This window comes from Oryctolagus cuniculus, chromosome 4 (genome assembly GCF_051225735.1).
Source record: "Oryctolagus cuniculus isolate XC-2025 breed Fujian yellow rabbit chromosome 4, ASM5122573v1, whole genome shotgun sequence".
Classification (NCBI taxonomy): Eukaryota; Metazoa; Chordata; class Mammalia; order Lagomorpha; family Leporidae; genus Oryctolagus; species Oryctolagus cuniculus.
The window spans coordinates 136,041,578-136,064,914 of record NC_142870.1 but is presented as its reverse complement, the minus strand read 5'-3'; the positions used below and the strand labels follow the sequence as shown (position 1 = coordinate 136,064,914).

Below are 23,337 nucleotides of genomic sequence, written 5' to 3'. Positions count from 1 at the left end.
TCATAGATTGAGGGCAATGTATTCTTGATTAGAGAATTTATGATTTCAAATTTGTATCTCCTCTCTACATAATTTCATTAGTGTGCTTTCCTTTGCTTGAATGTTTGACAGTTTCCTTGCTTGGAAAGTAATATTTTGCTAAAATTAAGGACAAATGATAAGCTATTGGCTTATTTTATGTTTCTCAGTTATTTTGAAAATTTTGGGAAACAACAAGAGAAAAAGATGGAATAAATCAATTTGAACAATGTGACAATTATTTTCTCAAAAATTCTTAAGATCTTCTCCAAGGAAAAAATTTACAAGCTAAATAATTTGAAATATTTCCAGCCCCTATCTTGTAGCTAAGCTAATTAACAATTATTTATCTCTTATGAAATCTAGATCCTAATAACATTTACTACAAGCCTGATTTGGTATTTTTGATTAAGTTTCTTGAAAAATAGAAAATATTGTCAAAAAAAAGTCAGAATAATCAAACTTCAAGGTCTGAAACACTAAATTATTTCAGAAGACAAAATTCTATGTAACAGATACTATGGGTGCAAAACAAATTTCGCAGATTACCCACATCTTAGTGAGGTATTGCTCACTGACTGTGGTTAAAGGATTTGGATAGGACATAGATGAGATGATTTACCCTTCCATAAAAGCGTCTAGGGCCTCTTCTAGAAGACCCAAGACTGGATAAGGATTGGCATCTTTGAAAGGCTCATTTCACTCACACCTCTGGGAATCTGTGTTGACTTTTTGCTGGAGGGCCCTGTTTCCTTCCACTTGAGCCTCTCCTTGTGCCTTCTTGTGTGAGTTACTCTGGGTTCTAGACAACCAATCAGGTGAAGAGAGATGGGCAAATGTTATATGATCTTTTATGATAAAGCCTCAGGAGTCACGCATCATGACTTATACCTTAGTCTCTTTGTCAAGGCAATCAACAAAATCTACTCTGCCCAGATTCTAAGGGTAGAGAAAAATAGATTCCCCCTGTTGACAGGGAGATTTCAGGTTTTACAAGAGCAAGTGGGATCTGAAATATTTCTGCAGTAATTTTTGTGAAACTCAGTCATAGAACAAAAAGAGCAAGAAACAGGAAGGGGGCCTGCCCTCTTGCAACAATTGTTCTGCTGAATAGAGAGACTAATGCTTCCTCCTCTGACCCTCACTGGCTGCTATCCTGGGAATGCTGAGGGCTTGTATTGTGTAAGAGGACAGAGGAAATATATGAACTTTGCACACTCTCCTGAGCTTTAGGAGTTTCCTTTGCCCCTCTTTGGGTCAGAATTTTCTGTCTACACTGCAGTTCACTTTTTAGCAGAAGGAAACTAGAGGAGAAATGTTCAGTCACTACCAGTCCAATGATGCTTCAACTTCTTTTTTTTTTTTTTTAAACTTTTATTTAATGCATATAAATTTCCAAAGTACGACTTATGGATTACAATGGCTTCCCCCCCATACCGTCCCTCCCACCCACAACCCTCCCCTTTCCCACTCCCTCTCCCCTTCCATTCACATCAAGATTCATTTTTGATTATCTTAAAATACAGAAGATCAGCTTAGTATACATCAAGTATGGATTTCAACAGTTTGCTCCCACACAGAAACATAAAGTGAAAAATAATAGATGATTTTTTTTTAAATGTTGATGAAATCAGAGCAGACCTATTGTCATGTTTAATCCCAGTGAGAGTCAAGAGTTGGGAATTGATAATTTCTTTTTTTGTTTGTTTTTTTGTTTTTACAGAGGATCAGTTTAGTATGCATTAAGTAAGGATTTCAACAGTTTGCACCCCCATAGAAACACAAAGTGAAATATATTGTTTGAGTACTCGTTATAGCATTAAATCTCAATGTACAGCACATTAAGGATAGAGATCCTACATGAGGAGTAAGTGCACAGTGACTCCTGTTGTTGACTTTACCAATTGACACTCCTGTCTATGGCATCAGTAATCTCCCTATGCTCCAGTCATGAGTTTCCAAGGCTATGGAAGCCCTCTGAGTTCTCCGACTCTTATCTTGTTTAGACAAGGTCATAGTCAAAGTTTAGACAAGGTCATAGTCATAGTCAAAGCCAATTCAATCCCATCGAGGTGGCATGTACCAATGCCATCTCACTGTTCCAGGTGATCAGTTTCAGTTCACAGTTGGTCATGGTGGAGGGACTGGGAGTCAAAGGGAGCACATAGACAAGTCTAGTACCTGCTAACGCTAACCGATGGAGTAAATAAAGGGGAGAGTGATCCAACATGGGAAGTGAGATACTCAGCAGACTCATAGAATGGCAGATGTCCTAAATAGCACTCTGGCCTCAGAATCAGCCCTAAAGGCATTCGGAGCTGGCTGAAAAGCTCATGAGAGTATTTCAGGCATGGAAAGCCAAGACACTCTGGCAAAAGATCTCTGCGAGTGAGATCCCAGTGGAAAGAACAGGTCATCAAAGAAGGAGGTACCTTTCTCTGAAGGGAGGAGAGAACCTCCACTTTGACTATGACCTTGTCTAAACAAGATAAGAGTCGGAGAACTCAGAGGGCTTCCATAGCCTTGGAAACTCATGATGCTTCAACTTCTACACTTCTCCCCTCTTTCACAAGCCACTATCTGCTTTTCTAAGTCCTCAAGTGGTTGCTTAATGCATTCTGCTTAGGATTTATAAATTAATGCAGGGGGAGAAGTTGAACTCTCCTTAATAGGAAAATGAAAAAAATAAATAAACAATGATTATCCAATAGGAAAACATTTCAATAGCTATATGCAAATAACGAAGCATTGTATTTAAATTTTAAAAGTGAATTAAATCTATATGTATCCACACAAGCATATAAATATCTTTTAAAATTATACATATTAAATAAACAACTTATAAAAAGATTCATGCATAGTCAGATGTAATCAACATAAATGATCTCAACTGTTGGAGAAGATAATGGAATATTGATAATTGTTATTGTTAGGAATAGGATAAAAGCAGACTTACATTCTATGTCATCAAGTTTACCAATTTTCTGGCATGCCTTCTTCTTTTACTATTAATCTGTAAAAGCAGGCATGTCTTACATTGTCAGTAGACCCTGGAGCAGCTTGTATTTAACATAGCCTTGTACTTCCATCTAGTTTTGCATAATGATCATAAGTAGCTTGGATAGAAGAAAGCAAAGTGGTGTTTTAAGAAATTATATGTGATAACTATTTTGCTTTGAATGCCACACAGAGATTTTATGAGAAAAAAAGTAAAAATCATATGCAATGTTAATTTGAGTATAAAAGTAAGTAAAAAAAAGATTCTGAAAAGTAAAAAAAACTAAAAAACGAACATGATTAAAAAGGTACAGTTGAAGAAAAATTAAAAAGATAAAAACCATTAAGGAATATACACATAAGACCTAAATACAGAAAGTATCTTGAAAGAAAAGAATTAAAGAACCCATGGAGGGACTTGACATTTTTATGTATTAAAATAAATATGCTGAGAAAATTAATTATTTTTATTAATAATTGATTCTACCCATGTGAAAAATAATTTTAGGCAGAATGTAGACCTATGTAAAAGTAAAAATTATATTTCTTGAAAAAAGGTTTAGGACTTTAGATTAATGGATTTGGTACAAAAATACTTTCTATCATTAAAAATACAGATAAATTTAAAAAGTGTTTATCTTATTTATAAAACATCACCATTAGGCATTTATACAGAGAGAAGCCCTAGTGTAGAGGAAGGTACTTGCAACAAGGGCAAGAATTTGGCACAGTGGCACTGTGGTGAGGACACAGCTTCAGGTACCTAAATCCCGTATCAGAGTGCAGAGGTTTGAGTCCCCAGCCATTTCTAATCCAGCTTTGTATTTACCCTGGTGATGAACAAGTGATGAATTAAGTAGTTGGGTCTCTATTACCCATTTGATGGACCCAGATTATGTTCCAGACTCCTGCCTTCAGCCTGGCCCAGCTCCTGTTACTGCAGACATTTGGGGAGTAAACCAGCAGATGGAAGATCTCCCTCTCTCTCTCTCTCTCTCTCTCTCTCTCTCTCTCTCTCTCTCTCCTGGATTTGGCTCCAGCTGAGCTCTGGCAATTGTGGATATTTGATGTGTGAACCAGCAGATTAAATCAATCTCTCTCTCAAATAATAAAGATTTTTAAAATCAAGTATAACAATTTGAATATGAAATAGCATTAACATAGACACCAGAATACTTAAAGTGAATAAAACGAATAATATTACTGCTGGCAAAAATTCAAAGCAAGAAACTAGAGATTTCGTTCATTATTTATTAAAGTATTTTTGTTTCCTAAGAAATTAGCTTGAAAATGTATACATGGGCAATGACTATTCTTTGTCACTCTTAGATATATAACCAACGAAAATATACTGCAAGAGATGTGCAATTAAACATCCAAAAATCATTACTCAGTATATTCTCAAACTGGAAACAACCAGTGTCCATCAAAGAATGGCTAAATGTGTGGTGCCATTTTCTATCCACAGAATTCTGCACAAATATGAAATTGAATTTACTGTAGCTTCTACATTAAAGTTTATTAAGTTAAATTATAGTATTAAGCATAAGAAGTTACATACATTGGGCCGGGGCTGTGGCATAGCAGGTAAGGCCGTCACCTGCTGTACTGGCATCCCATATGGACGCCGGTTCGAGTCCCAGCTACCCCACTTCTGATCCAGCTCTCTGCTATGGCCTGGGAAAGCGGAAGAAGATGACAGAAATCCTTGGGCCCCTGAACCCACGTGGGAGACCCTGAAGAAGCTCCTGGCTCCTGGCTTCAGATCGGCTTGGTGCAGCTCCAGCTGTTGAGGCCAATTGGGGAGTGAACCAATGAATGGAAGACCTCTCTTTTTCTGTCTCTCTTCTCTGTGTGTAACTCTGACTTTGAAATAAATAAATAAATCTTGAGGAAAAAAAGGTCACACACACAGAATCATGATATTTTGTTCCATTTCTATAAAGTTAATAACAGATAAAACTTTGAGAGAGTGCTCCAGGTCAAGAAAGTGGCTATTTTGGGGTGGGAGTGAAGAAGAACAGATTTGGAGATGCCTTGAGAGGAGGTTCCTGAGTGTAAGCAATGTTCTATTTTTATCTGTGTCGTGCCTCAGTTATTCACCAAAAAATGGCAATATATTGTACTTGATGTACGTGATTTTTATACTTTCTTCATAAATATCACTATTTATTTAATTACACATTTTGTTTTTTTCTTTTTTATTTATTTTTTAAAAAAATTATTTAATGAATGTAATTTTCATAGGTACAACTTCAGGAGTATAGTGTTTCCCCACCCACCCACCATCCCACCCCAACTCCCGCGTCCCACCTCCTACTCCCTCTCCCATCCCATTCTTCATTAAGATTCATTTTTAATTAACTTTGTACACAGAAGACCAACTCTATACTAAGTAAAGATTTTAACAGTTTACACCCATACACACAGAAGGGTGTACTTTTCTCTGAAGGGAGGAGAGAACTTCCACTTTGGTCATGGCCTTGTCTAAATACTGATGGAGTTTGTGGTCACAAAAGGCTTCCATAGCCTTGGCAGCTCATGGCAAGAGCCTTGGGTGATCACTGACATCATAAATAAGAGTGTTAACTGTTAAATTAACAGACATCACTGTGAACTTACTCCCCATATAGGACCTCGGTCCTTAATGAGTTGCACTATGAGAATTAACTGCAAAACTTGTTCTCAAACAGTAATTAAGCATTTTAAAACATCAACTCTAGATAGGGAAATGTAAAGAAATCATAATTTATTTTACTTAGATTTCTCCTTAATCACAGGTATAACACTGATGTACCACTATTGTCCACATGATAATCAGAAATGTCCACATGATAATCCCTGAAAGTTATGAATGTGTGTCCCAGTACCTAGATGGGGTTTTGTAATTAGAACTAAGTTATTACTTATGACAGGAATAGATATAATCCAGGGTAAAATTCTAAAATTCTTTGAATCAATGAAAGAGGAGGAAAAATTGATTAAATAATTTACACAAAAGTAAACTTACATTCAAACACATAATTATTTAGGTAAATATTTAAGAGAACTTCTATAGTACAAAACACAATTATACACATTTTTCTTACCTTAGAAAGATGGAAATAAGGGGGTCAGGTTTTTAGCATGGCGGCTTTACCTGCCACTGGGTTATGGCGGTAAAGCTGCCACCTGAAATGCTGGCATCCCATATGGGCACTATTTCAAGTCCTGTTACTCCGTATCCAATCAAACTCCCTGATAATGCACCTGGGAATGTAGCAGAAGTGGTTGGTCTCAAGTGGTTGGTCCCCTGCATCCACATGCAAGACCCAGAAGAATCTCCTGGCTCTTTGTTTCAGACTGGACCATCTCCAGGTAGTATGGTCATATGGGGAGTGAACCAATAGGTATCTCTTTCTCTCCCGCTCTCTCTTTCTTACTTTCTCTCTCTCTCTCTGTAAGTCTGCCTTTCAAATAAAAAAAAAAATCTATTTTAAAAAAAACAGAAATCAGGTCAATCTTACTGCATTATGTTAAAAATATCTATTCTATCTCTGTTCTAAAGAGTTAATCTACATTTTCCTCCAGAGAAGTTAATATAATCATCTTTAATTTAATTTCTAGTAGCATTTACCACTTTGAAAAAGTGTGACTAGGGACCAATGCTTGGCTCAGTGGGTTAAGCCACAGCCTGCACCACTGACATCTCATATGGGCACTGCTTCATTTCTGATCCACCTCCTTGCTAATATGCCTGGGAAAGCAGCAGAAGATGGCCCAAATCTTGGGACCCCACACCCATGTAGGAAACTGAAAATCTCTTGCCTTCTGGCTTTGGCCTGGCCTAGTCCTGGTCATTGTGGCTATTTGGGGAATGAATAAGCACGTGGAAGATCTCTCTGCCTCTCTTTTGCTCTACTCCTGGCTTCTCTGTAACTCTGCCATACAAATAAATAAGTAAATCTAAAAAAATAATAAAGAATAAAAAATTGTGGCTAAAAATGAAATAATGTATTATTTTAATATTCCAGATTATTAAGTCAATAGTTATGATTCATTTGCCCTTAGTTATAAACAGAAAGGATGCTTATATAATATTTCCTGAGATGAAAAGATTTATAAAATTTACTGTAACTTCTTTTTCATTCTATTAACATTGCTGATCATTAACTTGTCTAATTGAACTGCTGAAATATAACACTTAGAATGATATTTTGAAAATGTAAAATTCTGTCACTTTGAAGATCCATTGATTGATTCAAATGACTATTACAAATTGATTATTTAATGATATACTTATTGACAGCAAAACTTTTTGTTGGAAGTTTACAAAGAAATTATCCAGCTGTGAAATTAGAAGCAAAACTCTCATAGCTCAACTGAAGTTTAGTTTTTACTATTTTGCCAGCAGCAATCTGCACTTGCTTTTACAGCGCCTCCAACTAAAAAGGATTATCTAGTCAGAATATATCAGTACATAATAAATGTGCTTCATTTCTTCCTGGTCCTTATGGCTGACAGTTAAAATGAATGTGTGCCTCAGTACTGGCACTAGGGATACTTCTGCAGAGACTATTTCATGGTCCATTGAACCCTAAAGGACATTGTTTTTAAAGGCATATTATCAGCAACGGAGGAGCTAGTCACCAGGGAGGCTATTACAGGTAGCACTGAAACTTGAGTAGGTACCTCTAGCTTAGTTGGTATTTCAAAAGCACTATTATTCCAAAGATATCTACTATAAATTCTGTAGTCTCAAAACCTTTATAATTTTATTCATCTGATAAATAAAATGTCTTTATGTATGTGTTTGGGAAATTTGCCAAGGTAAGCATCCAAGCCATAATGTCTTAAATTAAGGATATATATGTACACACACACACACACACATATGTATATCTATATCTATATCTATATATATGAACTTTTCCCGTCATCATTCAGAACTTTAATCAATATATCTTTGTTTCCTTGAATCCTCACCTGATCTTCCAATACATGGTAACCTTGTGTGTCTCTCTGTGTTGTTATTTTAATATGTTGAAGACAGGAGGCCTGCACTTTGGTTAATCCATGGCCTGCATTCTATATGGGTGCTGGTTCAAGTCCCTATTACTTCACTTCCAATCCAGCAACCTGCTAATGCACCTGGGAAAGCAGTGGAAGATGGTCCACATCCCTGGGCCCTGCACCCGCCTGGAAGACCCAGATGAAGTTCTTGGCTCCTGGCTTCAGTCTGACCCAGCCCTGTTCTCTGTGGCCATTGGGGAAATAATCCAGCAGATGTAGGATCTCTCGCTCCCTCTCTCTCTTTGTAACTCTTTCAAATCAATAAATAAATCTTCAGAAATTTTGAGGGCAATTTTTGATGCCTCTCACTAAGCACTGTGTTTACATGTAACTTTTTCACAAGATTGAATTACTTGAGTGCAGAGTTCAGTAATTTGCATCTCTACATCCTAATACCAACACAACGACTGACAATATGGAAGGATTTTTTTTTTAAGTGCAGAGCTGCTACCAAAATGAATGATATCACACAAGCTCTAGTCAGACAACATTTATGTTTTAAGTTTAGGAATTGGAATAATTTCCTAATGCATTTTTGTTAAATTCTGTTCTCCTGTCTAATGAACATTTTCACACACACAAAAATAAGCAGAACTTCTTGTATTAGTATGAAGTTTAGGTCAATTCAACCAAAGCTGAATACCTTGGTAGACAGAGGCCATGTTTTCACTTTGTAAGCAATACATGACTACGATTGCTTTTATATGAAGTTTTTTGTTAAGGCATTTATTTAACTTTGTAATGTATAAAAACATTTAATATTCCAATTAGAAAACACCATAAAGATTACTCAATTGAAGTTTCCTATTTACTAGCTTCAATTCTGTAGCAATTTCATAAGAAATATCAAACTCATTTAAATGTATTTTATTTAAAGGCATGCAAATACTTTAAATGCATTATATTCAAGGTTGCCTGCTATAGTTTATATTCTACATATTTATTAATTTATTTGATAATATATTATATGCTATTTATAAATTATTTTAAAACCAATGATATCATGTTGAGCGAAATAAACAGGACCTAGAAAGACAAATACTGCATGTTCTCCCTTATTTGTGGGAGCTAAGTAAACAAAAAAGAAAGAAAGAAAAAAAAGTCTATATGTATCAGTATTGCTTCAAATATAGTTTTGTGAATCTTTGTTTTATACTTTTGTGAAACTAATGGTTAAGAATGTTATACTACTATAGTTTTAATGATCTGTGATTACTTAATAATTTACTGTATATGTGTGAAATGGTCATTTTTCCATTCAATTATTGTTTATAGTAGTTGTCTGTATTCTCACAAAACTAGACTCTTTTTTTTTACTTTTTACTTGTTAAACTTATTCAGTGAAGTATTAAGCATTTTTACTGTAATGTAAATTTTTTAAAATTTATTAGACAGGTAGAGTTATAGACAGAGAGAGAGACAGAGAGAAAGGTCTTCCTTCCATTGGTTCACCCCCCAAATGGCCCCCACGGCCGGCGCTGTGCCCATCCGAATCCAGGAGCCAGGTGCTTCTTCCTGGTCTCCCATTCAGGTGCAGGGGCCCAAGCACTTGGGCCATCCTCCACTGCCCTACCGGCTTCAGCAGAGAGCTGGACTGGAAAAGGAGCAAGAGGGACTAGAACCCTGAGCCCATATGGGATGCCAGCGCTGTAATGTAAATGTAAAATATGTTATCTCAAAAACTATAAAAAGAGAGAGACAGAGAGAAGGAAGGAGGATAGGATTGGAAGAAAGGAAGATAGTAAGGGAATACCATTATGTTCTTAGAATCGTACCTGCAAATCACATTGAATCTATTAAAAACTAAATCAAAGGTGAAATAAAAGTAACAAAAACAACGAAAAAATATTAGTGGGCATGAGAGTTGGTAAGGGTATTATACAGACACTGTGTAAGCTCACGTAGCCTAGGGAGGTGTATCTGCTGAAAGTGATGTGTAGGCTGCAGCATGGAAGGTAAACAAGACTTTGCCATGGTCAAAGCAAGAAGAGCGGTTCAGGCAGGAGAGTGGAATTGTACACATCAGTCCCATAATGAAAGGTAAAGCAAATAGACTGAAACTGCAAAAGACCAGCTACACATAAAGAAATGACTTGGGGGAAAAAAGGGAGTTCATTTAATTTCAGTTATTTACAAAATACTATTAGAAACCCAATTCTTATTTGTTTATCTCTCTACTGCAAAGAACACGGGGGAAGAAAATTACAGATGCTATCTGATCAGAAGACTCACATGGAATAACGGAGTCACTAGATATCAATAAGCATTCTTTAAATACCATCACATATCAATAAAATTATATCACACAAAAACTTTGAAAATACATTTTAACTTTTTAAATAGACAATCAAGAGTTGGAGAATGAACTGGAATAGAGTAATATGGTCAAGATAAAAAGGTAGACAAGCAATAACAGAATAACAAGCTTGACTTTGCTTTAGGTGCCAAAGGAAAAAATAAAATATATTTAATTACTTAATTACAACTTGTTGAAAATAAACTTTTAAAAGACATAAACAATTCTTTACCGATGCATGCTTTTCAAACTTCTAACTCTCCATCCATGTTCTCAAGAACACTGTTGGGGGACAAGTAAGTAAAACAAAAGAGTAAATTACAAGGATGACTTTTGTCGTATCCACCAATGAAAGCCAAAGATGAATCAGTAAATGTCAACATTTAAAAACAGTCCCCATCCTGTTTGGGAATAAGCACACGTATAAATGGTAAACAAACAAAACTTTAAAATGGAAACCTGTATGCAGCATGTGTGTGTAGGGAGGTGGGTGGATGGATGTGTTTTAGGGGGTGAGCATTATTTGATACAAATACACACATTTACTACATTCCAAGTATGACTCAAAACACTATGGTTTTCTCGGAATACCAAAGAGAACATTTCTGGATTTGTTTTGGTGATGTAGATTTTCAAAAATTTGATGAGATCTGAGAACACTCTCTTCACAAAGTGGAATGTATGGACAGAAGCATAGAACTTTGTATGACATTTTAGAGGACTGATGTTCACCTTAAGACAAATTCATAAATAACAGTGTAAGCTATTCTGATCTAAATAAATGGATATCTTCTGATTTGACTTCCCTCAGTCTTAAAAAAAAAAAGAAAAAAAGAGCTATGGGCAATTCAGACACACATGTATACCTGCCCACTGTCAACATCTCTTGCTATAGTGGAACATTTGCTACATTTGATGAACCTACATTGGCACACTACTTACAAAGTTTGAAATGCATTTTGCATTGCTGATAAAAAGTGAAATCCTTTATTTAGAAAATGAGATATTAAAAAAATCAATTTTTTAAAAAAATTAAGGTGCCTAGGTAAGAGTATTCAACATAATAAATTGTTAGGTACATTAGTAAAAATATTTGATTCTAGATGCTACAATAAACCAATCACCAAAACTCAGTGTTTTCTGAGAACAAAGGGTTGTTTTATGACAATTTAAAGCCTAATATACAAACCAAACCCAAAAGAGATGTTTGCAGCAACTTTTTTTTTAAGATTTATTTTATTTATTTGAAAGACAGAGTTAGAGAGAGAGGTCGAGACAGAGAGGGGTCTGGTTCACTCCTCAGATGGCCGCAACGGCTGGAGCTGTGCCTATCCAAAGCCAGGAGCCAGGAGCTTCTTCCAGGTCTCCCACATGGGTGCAGGGGCCCAGGGACTAGGGCCATTTTCTACTACTTCCCTAGGTCATAGCAGAGAGCTGGATTGGATGAGGAGCAGCCTGGACTAGAACCGGCACCCATATGGGATGCTGGTGCTTCAGGCCAGGGTTTTAACCCGCTGAGCCATAGCACCAGCCCCAAGCATCTTTGTCCATAATACAAAACTAGAGCAACAGTGTTGATGTCTTTTCCTAGGTAAATGGGTAGATAATGTGGTACACTCAGACAGTGAGATTATACTGGGCACCAAAAAGATGTGAGTTATCAAATCACGAAAAAAATATGGAAGAAGCTTAAATGGAAAAACACTAAATGAAACAGACTGAAAGTACTGTACCCATATTTTTCCAACTATATGAAGTTCTGGAAAAGCCACAATTATATAAATAATAAGAGGATCAGTATAGCCAAGGATTCAGTGGGAAGGAGGGAGCACAGGGCATTTTTTTGGTTAGTGAAATTGCTCTATAGTGATGCTATAATAGGTGTATCCATGCATTATAAACTTCTCAAAACCCACAGAATACACAACACCAGTAGTGAACTCTAATGTAAGTTGTGGACATTGGTTGAAACTGGTGCGTCAGTATTCATTTGTCAGTTGGAACAAAGCTATCACTCTGCTAAGGGATGATAGTAGTTGGGCAGGTGTGCATGTTAGGAGCAAAGGTAAATCTTGATACTTCTTGCTCAATTTTGTTGTGAACCTAAAACTATTATTAAAAAAAGTCTATTTGAAAGGAAAAGATCAAAACTAGTGCTGCACTTTTAGACCTTGATATCTATTCATGATAGATCTGTTCATTGACAGATCTTGAATCTGTTCAAGTGGAGGACTTGAGTGCCGGAACTGCTGTGAAGCAGAAGAGAGGAGTGTCGGGGACATTACACCTTAGTGAGTCAGTGTCACGGGATTTGTGTTTAATGCTGTGTCAACTTGGTTAGGCTATGGTGCCTAACTGCTTGGTCAAACACCAATCTAAATGGTATTGTGACAGTGTTTTTATGATGTAATTAATATTTAAATCAGTAGGTTGATTAAAGCAGATTATCCTGCATATGTGGGTAAGAGTCATTCCGTCTTGCATGAGTTTGTACCCAGATCTGCAACATCAACTCTTATATGAATATCTAGCCTTCCAGGCTCTCCTAAAATCTCGGACTCTTCAGCTCCTCTACAGTAATATAAGCCAGTTCCTTGAAATCTGTCAATTCTGGTAGAGTATATACCTACTTACTTCCAATTTATCTCTCCACATGTATTTGGGTGTGTGTGTGGAGGGGATGTATCGCCTGCTGGTTCTGTTTCGCTGCAGAACTCGGTTGTACTAATATTTGTCATTCTACACAAAGTCCATTAGCCAGCATTAACCACATGATTCAAAAAAAAAAAAACTTAACAATAACCAGAAAATGAATGGAAGGATATGAGAAATATGATGGTCGTTACCATCATTTAACTCTCTATCTCTTCTTGGAAGTTGACTTATATACTGCTCCTAAAGTCAAGATTTTGAAGGCAGATAGTATATATAATAGCCTGAGCCAATTATCTGGAATTTTATACTGTAAAGAAGATGGAAATAAATTTAATATATTATAAATTTAAGTTCAATAATATATAAACCTTCCCAGGAGAGAGCTAGCTTTATTCTGAGGGAGAGAGAGAGAGAGAGAGAGAGAGAGAGAGAAATAGAGATAGAGAGAGAGAATTTTTTTTTCTGAAGCAGGAAATTCCTTTTTATATTATGTCAGTAAAGTAAGAGAAACAGATATTATAAATCAGAAGAAATTGGCCACATAACAAAAAATCCTTTCATATCAGAAGACAAAGCTGCAGTATTCCATTCCCATCTACAGTCCCCAACCTTTCACCAGCATACTCACTCACTTCCCAATAGTGACTGGTACTTGGCATAAGCACTGAACATTTGTATTCTGAGATCTTGACAATATTAGCAGAGGTCAAAACACATCATCTTCTCCTGTACAACAAGCTGCTTCAGCTCCATAAACATTCCATATTCTCTTTTTCCTCTGTGCTATTGCACATGCTGTTCTCACTTCCAAGAATGCACCTTTTCTGCATTGCTATTCGTTGAACTGTGATTATTTATAAGTTGATATGCAAGACACAGCCTAAGCAGAATTAGAGCCTTTCTAGAACCCTTTGTCTCTGAGACAAAATAAATTTATCTTATGATAACATCACTGAATTCTAGACTCAATGCAACTTTTCTTTATTTGGCATTTTTAAAGATGCATTTATTTAATTGAAAGGCAAATTACAGAAAGAGAGGAACACACACACACACACACACACACACAAAGAGAGACAGAGAGATAGAGAGAGAGAGAGATTTTTCATCCACTGGTTCACTTCCCAGAAGGACACAATGTCTGGAGTTGCAGAAGCCATGAACCTGGATTTCCAGCTTGGTATCCCATGCGGCTGGCAGGGGCCCAAATACTTGAGCCATCTTCTGCTGTTTTTTCCAGGTGCATTAGCAGGAAGCTGAATCAAAGGTGGAGAATTCGGGATACGAATTGGCACTAATGTGGGATGCTGGTATCTCGGGCAGCTGTTTAACCAGCTGAGTCACAAAACCAGCCCCTATTTGGAATTTTTGGAGGCCTCTACTTCCTGCCTGCTCCTGCATGTGTGTCCAATATCCCTACATATATCAATATTCCTACATATGCTAAACCCCACTTTTGAGATGAATAACATAATTGCAGAAGAAATTCACATCAGCTACCAAGACTATAGTCTTAGAGTCATAAATAAAAAACAGACAACCCTAACACTAGTCTAGAGAAATCAAACAACGTAAAAATGGTGGACAAATCTGAATTAGCAAAACAATTGAAAAGGGAGGAATCTTTGGATGAGTAAAGTCTTAATACATGTATTCTTAGCAAGGCATGAAAAATACGAGTAACATAAGAAAGCATATTGATATGGAACTTTGGCTGTTGTAGGAGTTGGGAAGTAAACTAGCAGATGAGAGATATCTCTATCTCTGTCTCTCTCAGTTGCTGACTCTCTCTCACACTCAGTCACTGTGCTTTTCAAATAAATAAATCTAAAAAAACATGGAAGGTAGAGGTTGCAGAAGGAGAAATAACAAATAGTAATAGTTTTATAGTCATTAGCCTGAAATCATTCATTTATGGCAAGGTAACAAACTATAATATTTATTTTAATTATATTATATAGCTTAATATTAAAGTATATGAATAAATTGTACATTATATAAATATAAATAATATAAATTTATAAGTATCTTGAACTTGAAGATAATTTATTATAAAAATTATAATAAACAGCAGCGTGTGTGTGTATATATATTTATATATATATATAAATATATAACTAACTGCTAACATTGTCAAAATCTCAGAATACAAATATATATATATATATATTTATACACACATACGTACATGTATAAGAGAAAGATAAAATGTGAGCTTCTAAAGTGTTTTTTATTTCAATGAGAGAAATAAATAAGTCCCAAAACTTTATTTTCCTAAGATTTTTAGGCATTTAATTAAGTATAAAGCACTTTATTATTTTATTTTATTTTTTACCTAGAAACTTTTTATTTAAGGTATACAAACTTCATGCATTTCATACATACAAGTTAAGGAACATATTGAGTCTTTCTACCTTACCCTCCCTCCCACCTGCATTCCCACACATCTTCCTCTTCCCTCTCTTCTTCCCATTCATATTTTTACAAAGATCTTTTTTCAATTAACTTTATACTCATAAGATTAACTCTAAGCTAAGCATTCAATGAATAGTAGGAAAAAAAATGGTTCCGCAACAGTTGACTAGGGATGTTCAAAATCATCATATTTCAAAATGTCAAGTTCATTTCTATAGATTATCTTTTAGATACTCTATGAGTTCACATATCAGGGATAACATATATTATTTGTCTTTTGGGACTGGTCTATTTCACTAAGTATGTTTTCCAGTAGCATTCATTTTGAGCAAATGACAGGATTTCATTTTTAACTGTTGTGTAGTATTCCATGGTGTACATATATAATTATTTTTTATCCATTCTTCAGTGATGGACAACTAGGATGATTCCATGTCTTAGCTGCTGTGAATTGAGCTGCAATAAACATGGGGGGTACATATAACCCTTTCATTTGCTTACTTCATTTCTTTTGGGTAAATTCCCAGGAGTGGGATGGCTGGATCATATTGGCAGATCTATATTCAGACTTATTATATGAATAATATATGATAATATTTATTATATTCATAGATGGTAGATCTATATTCATATTTCTAAAGTATCTCCATACCGTCTTCCATAATAGTTGCACAATAGTTTCAGTTTACATTCCTACAAACAGTGGATTAGGGTATTTTTTTTAACATATCCTCACTAGCATTTGTTGTTTGTTGGTTTCTGTATGAAAGCCAATCTAAATAGGGTGGGGTGAAACTTCATTTTGGTTTTGATTTGCATTTCCATGATGGCTAGTGATAATGAGCATTTTTTGTCCATGTGTCTGTTGACCATTTGGATTTCTTATTTTGAAAAAGGTCTGTTAAAACCCTTTGCCCATTTCATAACTGGATTGCTTGCATTGTTGTTGTTGAGTTTCTTGAGTTCTTTATAGATTCTGGATATTAACCCTTTATCAGTTGAATGGCTTGCAAATATTTTCTCCCAATCTGTCAGTTGCCTCTTCACTTTTCTGAGTATTACTTTTGCAATGCAAAAGTTTTTCAATTTGTCATAATCCCATTTGTCAATTTTGGTTTTGATTGTCTGTGCTTCTGAGGTCTTTTCCAAAGTGTCACATGTGCCTGTGCCAATGTCTTGCAGGGTTTTCCCAATGTGCTCTAACAACTTTATGGTATAGGATCATAAATTTAGAACTTTGATCCATTTAGGTGGATTTTTTGGCAACATGTATGGAAGGGGTTTTACTTCTGCATGCAGAGATCCAGTTTTCCCAGCACCATTTACTGAAGAGATTGTCCTTGCTCCAGGGATTGGTTTTAGCTCCTTTTGCAAAGAGAAGTTGGTTGTGGACATGTAGATTGATTCTGAAGTTTTTATTCAATTTCATTGGTCTGTACATCTGTGATTTTTTTTTGCTTTTTTTTTTTTGATTTTGTTTTGTTGTTGTTGTTTTCCAGTACCAATGTGTTTGATTATAACTGCCCTGTAGTATGTCTTGAAATCTGGTATTGTTATGCTACAGAATTTATTTTTGTTGTATAAGATTGCTTTAGCAATTCTGGGTCTCTTATGTTTCCACATGAATTTCAGCATCAGTTTTTCTAGCTCTAAAAATAATTTCCTTGCTATTTTGATTGGAATTGTATTGCATCTTCATATTTCTTTTGGTATAATGGACACTTTGATTATATTGATTCTTCTAATCTCTTAAAATGAACATTGCTTTTCTTTTTTTGTGTGTCTTCTTTTATTTCTTTCTTTAATGTTTTGTAATTTTAATTGTAGAGATATTTGACATACCATGCAAAAATCATTAGCTTTTTTATATACAGACAATGCCATGGCTAATAAACAACTTCAAAGATCAATCCCATTTACAATAGTTAAAAATACAGATACCTTGGAATAAATTTAAGCAACAATGCATAAAGATAATATTTAAAAATAGCATTTATTTAATAAGGTAAACAAATTTCATGTATATACAGATTTAGTGGCATAATCATACTTCCCACCCACTCTTCCTATTCCTTTTTATTCCCTTTTTAAATTTTTTTAACTTTTATTTAATGAATATAAATTTCCAAAGTACAGAATATTGATTACAATGACTTCCCCCCCATAACGTCCCTCCAACCCGTAACCCTCCCCTTATCCACTCCCTCTCCCCTCCATTCACATCAAGATTCATTTTCGATTCGCTTTATATACAGAAGATCAGTTTAGCATACATTAAGTAAAGATTTCAACAGTTTGCTCCCACACAGAAACATAAAGTGAAAAATACTGTTTGAGTACTAGTTATAGCATTAGATCTCAATGTACAGCACACTAAGGACAAAGATCCTACATGAGGAGTAAGTGCACAGTGACTCCTGTTGTTGACTTAACAAATTGACACTCTTGTTTATGGCCTCAGTAATCACCTTAGGCTCTTGTCATGAGCTGCCAAGGCTATGGAAGCCCCCTGAGTTCACTGACTCTGATCATTTTTAGACAAGGCCATGGTCAAAGTGGAAGTTCTTTAATCCCTTCAGAGAAAGGTACCTCCTTCTTTGATGACCCATTCTTTCCACTGGGATCTCACTCGTGGAGATCTTTCATTCAGGTTTTATTCCCCCCCCAGAGTGTCTTGGCTTTCCATGCCTGAAATACTCTCATGGGCTTTTCAGCTGGATCTGCATGCCTTAAGGGCTGATTATAAGGCCAGAGTGCTGTTAGGACATTTGCCATTCTATGGGTCTGCTGTGTATTTGCCAGCAGTTTCCTTTTTAAATTTTTACAATAACATACTTCCAGTTTATTTTATAATCATAAGCTTAACCCTTCACTGAGAATTCAACAAATAAAAGCAGAAAAAGCAAAAATAGACAAGTGGGATTACATCAAGCAAAAGCTTTTGCACTGCAAAGAAAACACTCAACAAAGTGAAAATGTAACCAATAGAATGGGAGAAAATGTTTGAAAACTATGCAACTGCTAAAGTATTAATATCCAGAATCTACAAAGAGCTCATGAAACTTAACAACAAAACAAACAATCCAGTTAAGAAATTGGCAAAGGATTTGAACAGCCATTTTTCAAAAGAAGAAATTCAAATGGCCAACAAAAGCATGAAAAAATGCTCAGGATCACTAGCCATCATGGAAATGCAAATCAAAACCACAATGAGGTTTCACCTCACCCCAGTTAGAATGGTTCTCATACAGAAATCAAGAAACAATAAATGCTAGTGAAGATGTGGGGAATAAGGTATTGTTTGTGAGAATGTAGACTGGTTCAACTACTGTGGAAGACGGTACGGAGACACCTCAGAAATCTGAATACAGATCTACCATATGATCCAGCTATCCTACTTCTGGGAATTTACCCAAATGAAATAAAGTAAACATATGAAAGTGTTATATGTGCTCCCATGTTTATTGCAGATCTATTCAAAATAGTTAAGATATGAAATCAACCAAGATACCCATCAACTGTTGACTAGATAAATAAATTATGTATACATACGCACACACACACACACACACATTATGGAATACTATCCTCAGCTGTAAATCCTGTAGTTTGCATCAAAATGGATGCAACTGGAAACATTATATTTAGTGAAATAAGCTGGTACCAAAAAGACAAATATTGTATCTTTCCCCTGATCTATGGTAACTAACAGAGTATAAAAAGTATAAAGTATATGAATGAAATTAACATTTTGAGATTTGATTATCATTTACAACTCTTATCTCTACTGTTCAGATAATCTTTAATATACTTAACAACTTAAAAGGGTATATAAAGCATAGTTTCTACTATTAGTCTATAGTTTTTCTACATAAGCTTTGAAAAATGTATTTGCTGAGAAAAATAGCTGCTAGCAACAAGCTTATAACATACTTTATGAATGATGGTAAGCTGCAAGTTAGTCAAGCATGAAAAGGAAGACCAATGAAGGGAGGGACAAAAGGAGAAAATAAATAAATAAATGAGTGCAGTAATAATCCAGCAAGCACACTCTTACTTCCTCCTCTTTATGTTCTCCATTTTTTTTAGTATATCTCATTCACATAAGAGGTTCTGTAAATGATTGGAGCTAGAGTCCTGAAAAGCTTTTTTCTCATTTTATACAAATTCATTGCAAGCTGTCAGGTTGATCAGTGCACTATTTGCAATATAAATATCATGACAATTCTCCTTAGTTTTCCATAACAGTTGCAATTTGTACTTTTTGACTCTATAATTACAGTTAGCTTCCCCATTTACTCCAATCATTTTCTTGGCTTACATGATATTATAAAAACCCTAAATAATGGCCATTTCATGAAGAGATGCTTAACGTTTGACCATGAAGAATACTGAGAATACTTTTGTTGTTAGGGGTAGGGAAGTTAAGATTAAAAACAAAATGTTAAAAAATAACTAATTTGAGAAATAAATAATTGGCTGAAAATTTTTAAATTCAGACATTTTGATTTTAAGCATGATTGCATGATTGGAGTCAGGGTATTTTAATTTACTATTTTAACTTTATTTATTTATTTGAGAGGAAGAGAGAGAGAGAGATGGAGACTGAGTTAGGACACACACACACACACACACAGAGAGAGAGAGAGAGAGAGATAAAGCATATGATACTATCTATTGACTACCTTGCAAATATCTGTCATAGCAACTAAGGATGGGTTGGGTTAAAGGCATGAGCTACTGCCGCAATCCAGGTCTCCCCAACAGGTGATAGGAACCAAACTGCTTGAGTCATCACTGATACCTCCCAGGGTCTACACTAGTAAAAATTCAGAGTCAGGAATTGGAGCAGAGAATTGAACCCAGAAACTCCGATATGAGATATGGCATCTTAAATGCTAGCTTAAATGCTCTTCCACATCAGGAAATTTTGAAAATGTCATTAGGGGTTGGTCTCTCGTTCTTGGGCTGAATCTTTTTTTTTTCACTCATTATTCTGAAATGTGAACTTCAAAATTCATTTGGAACTCAAGACAAAATTAGGGACAGTTGATTCCAGAGCATTAGCTTATGTGTCATTATGACTCTTCCATCATTAATATGATTTAATTATTCTTTGATCTCTGTGAATTTTTTATGCAAACTTCTTCTCTCAGATAGTGCAGCTACTTCACATTTCCCAGAATATAGACCAGTTAAATTCAATAACTATTAGTAACCAGGTATAACTACAAAAGAATAAAACTGCCTCTTGCAACATCTTTGAACAGGAATGCAAACTGGAGCCATCTCCCTTAGATGGAAGAACAGGTGCACAGAAGTATATTTCCATATTGATACATAAATGCATAGATAGATAGATAGATAGATCTGATTTTATATGCTTGCATGACACATCAAAATATTTTAAAAGGTGCATACCAAGATAAAACCTTCTGGAGAGGAGTCTTCCAGGATAGTAGATACTTACTAATTATAGGAATTTAAGATAGTAATCAGTTATTAATTTAAAAGTTTAAAAACCAGCAGAAATGTCAATGTATGTTGTTGATATTAATTTCAGAATATTAACCTTTTAAAGTAAAACAAAAAAAAGACCTGAATTTGAATGTAGGCATAAACCCAATAGCAGGCATTACTTATTGGAGACTGTTTACCCTTTCTTCTATGAAGAAATGGTTTCACTTGTTTTTCTCTAGAAAACATCAGGAATTGTAAATAACCTCAGTTCAGAAAGAGTACTGGGGCCAGTGTTGTGGCATAATGGCACAGCCACCACCTGCAGTGCTAGTATCCCGTATGGGCGCTCGTCCGGGTCCTGGTTGCTCCACTTCTGATCCAGCTCTCTACTATGGCCTGGGAAAGCAGTAGAAGATGGCCCAAGTCCTTGGACCCCTGACCCCACATGGGAGACCCAGAAGAAGCTCCTGGCTCTGAAGTTTATATTAGCTCAGCTCTGGCCATTGCGGCCATTGAGGAAGTGAACCAGGGGATGGAAGACCTTCTCTCTCTCTCTCTTTCTCTCTCTCTCCCTCTGCCTCTCAAACTCACTGCCTTTCAAACTAACAAATCTGAAAAAGAAAAAAAAAAGGGTACTAAAGACATGAAAAATAAGTCACTTTTCTTTAGGGCTTTAGAAATGATGTGTTATAATAAAGAAATTAGTTTCAATTGATAACATGAATGCCAGCATCAAAAGTCATCCTAATACTCTGGTTTCTTTTCTTTTTTTTTTCTTATTTATTTATTTATTTTTTGATAGGCAGAGTGGACAGTGAGAGAGACAGAGAGAAAGGTCTTCCTTTTCCACTGGTTCACCCCATATTAGCCGCTGTGGCCATCGCACAGCGGCCGGCGCACCGCGCTGATCTGAACCCAGGAGCCAGGTGCTTCTTCCTGGTTTCCCATGCGGGTGCAGGGTCCAAGGACTTGGGCCATCCTCCACTGCCTTCCCGGGCCACAGCAGAGAGCTGGACTGGACGAGGAGCAACCGGGACAGAATCTGGCGCCCTGACCAGGACTAGAACCGAGAGTGCCAGCTCCGCAGGCGGAGGATTAGCCTGTTGAGCCACAGCGCCAGCCTGGTTTCTTTTCAAATAGGATAAATCTTCTGCCTTTTACTAAAGTCATCCTGCTGGTGAAGTAGATAATGTGATTGCTAATGCATATATTGTAATGCAAAGATTGTGTGTTAACTGTACTACCATGAGCTTCATTGAAACAAAATGAATGATCCTCTAAAATTAATGAATTATTGTCCAGTTTTAGCTTGTATTTTAGTCAAACCATGTGATTCTTGTAGCATATATCTGTGAATGTGCTAAACAGGACTCACTAAAAATACATGGCAATGTATATTATGAATATATTACACTTGGATTTCAAAAATGATTAAATTTTTATTTGTTTTATTTATTTTTTGTTTTATTTATTTTTTAACTTTTATTTAATGAATATAAATTTCCAAAGTACAGAATATTGATTACAATGACTTCCCCCCCATAACGTCCCTCCAACCCGTAACCCTCCCCTTATCCACTCCCTCTCCCCTCCATTCACATCAAGATTCATTTTCGATTCGCTTTATATACAGAAGATCAGTTTAGCATACATTAAGTAAAGATTTCAACAGTTTGCTCCCACACAGAAACATAAAGTGAAAAATACTGTTTGAGTACTAGTTATAGCATTAGATCTCAATGTACAGCACACTAAGGACAAAGATCCTACATGAGGAGTAAGTGCACAGTGATTCCTGTTGTTGATTAACAAATTGACACTCTTGTTTATGGCATCAGTAATCACCCTAGGCTCTTGTCATGAGCTGCCAAGGCTATGGAAGCCCCCTGAGTTCACTGACTCTGATCATTTTTAGACAAGGCCATGGTCAAAGTGGAAGCTCTCTCCTCCCTTCAGAGAAAGGTACCTCCTTCTTTGATGACCCATTCTTTCCACTGGGATCTCACTCGTGGAGATCTTTCATTTAGGTTTTTTTTTTTTATTTTTATTTTTTTTATTTTTTTTCCCCCAGAGTGTCTTGGCTTTCCATGCCTGAAATACTCTCATGGGCATTTCAGCCGGATCCACATCCCTTAAGGGCTGATTATAAGGCCAGAGTGCTGTTAGGACATTTGCCATTCTATGGGTCTGCTGTGTATCTCACTTCCCATGTTGGACCATTCTCTCCCTTTTTTATTCTATCAGCTAGTATTTGCAGACACTATTCTTGTTTATGTGATCCCTTTGGTTCTTAGTCCTAATATTACGATCAATTGTGAACAGAAATTGATCACTGGGACTAGTGAGATGGCATTGGTACATGCCACCTCGATGGGATTGAGTTCGAATCCCCTGGTATGTTTCTAACTCTACCGTTTGAGGTAAGTCAGCTTAAGCATGTCCCG

The 23,337-nt window shown here is 35.9% G+C and overlaps 1 pseudogene; it reads left to right on the top strand.

The window, feature by feature from the left end:
• Nucleotides 1-23,337, top strand: part of LOC149127128 (large ribosomal subunit protein eL36 pseudogene) — an 87,665-nt pseudogene that overhangs the window by 45,718 nt on the left and 18,610 nt on the right.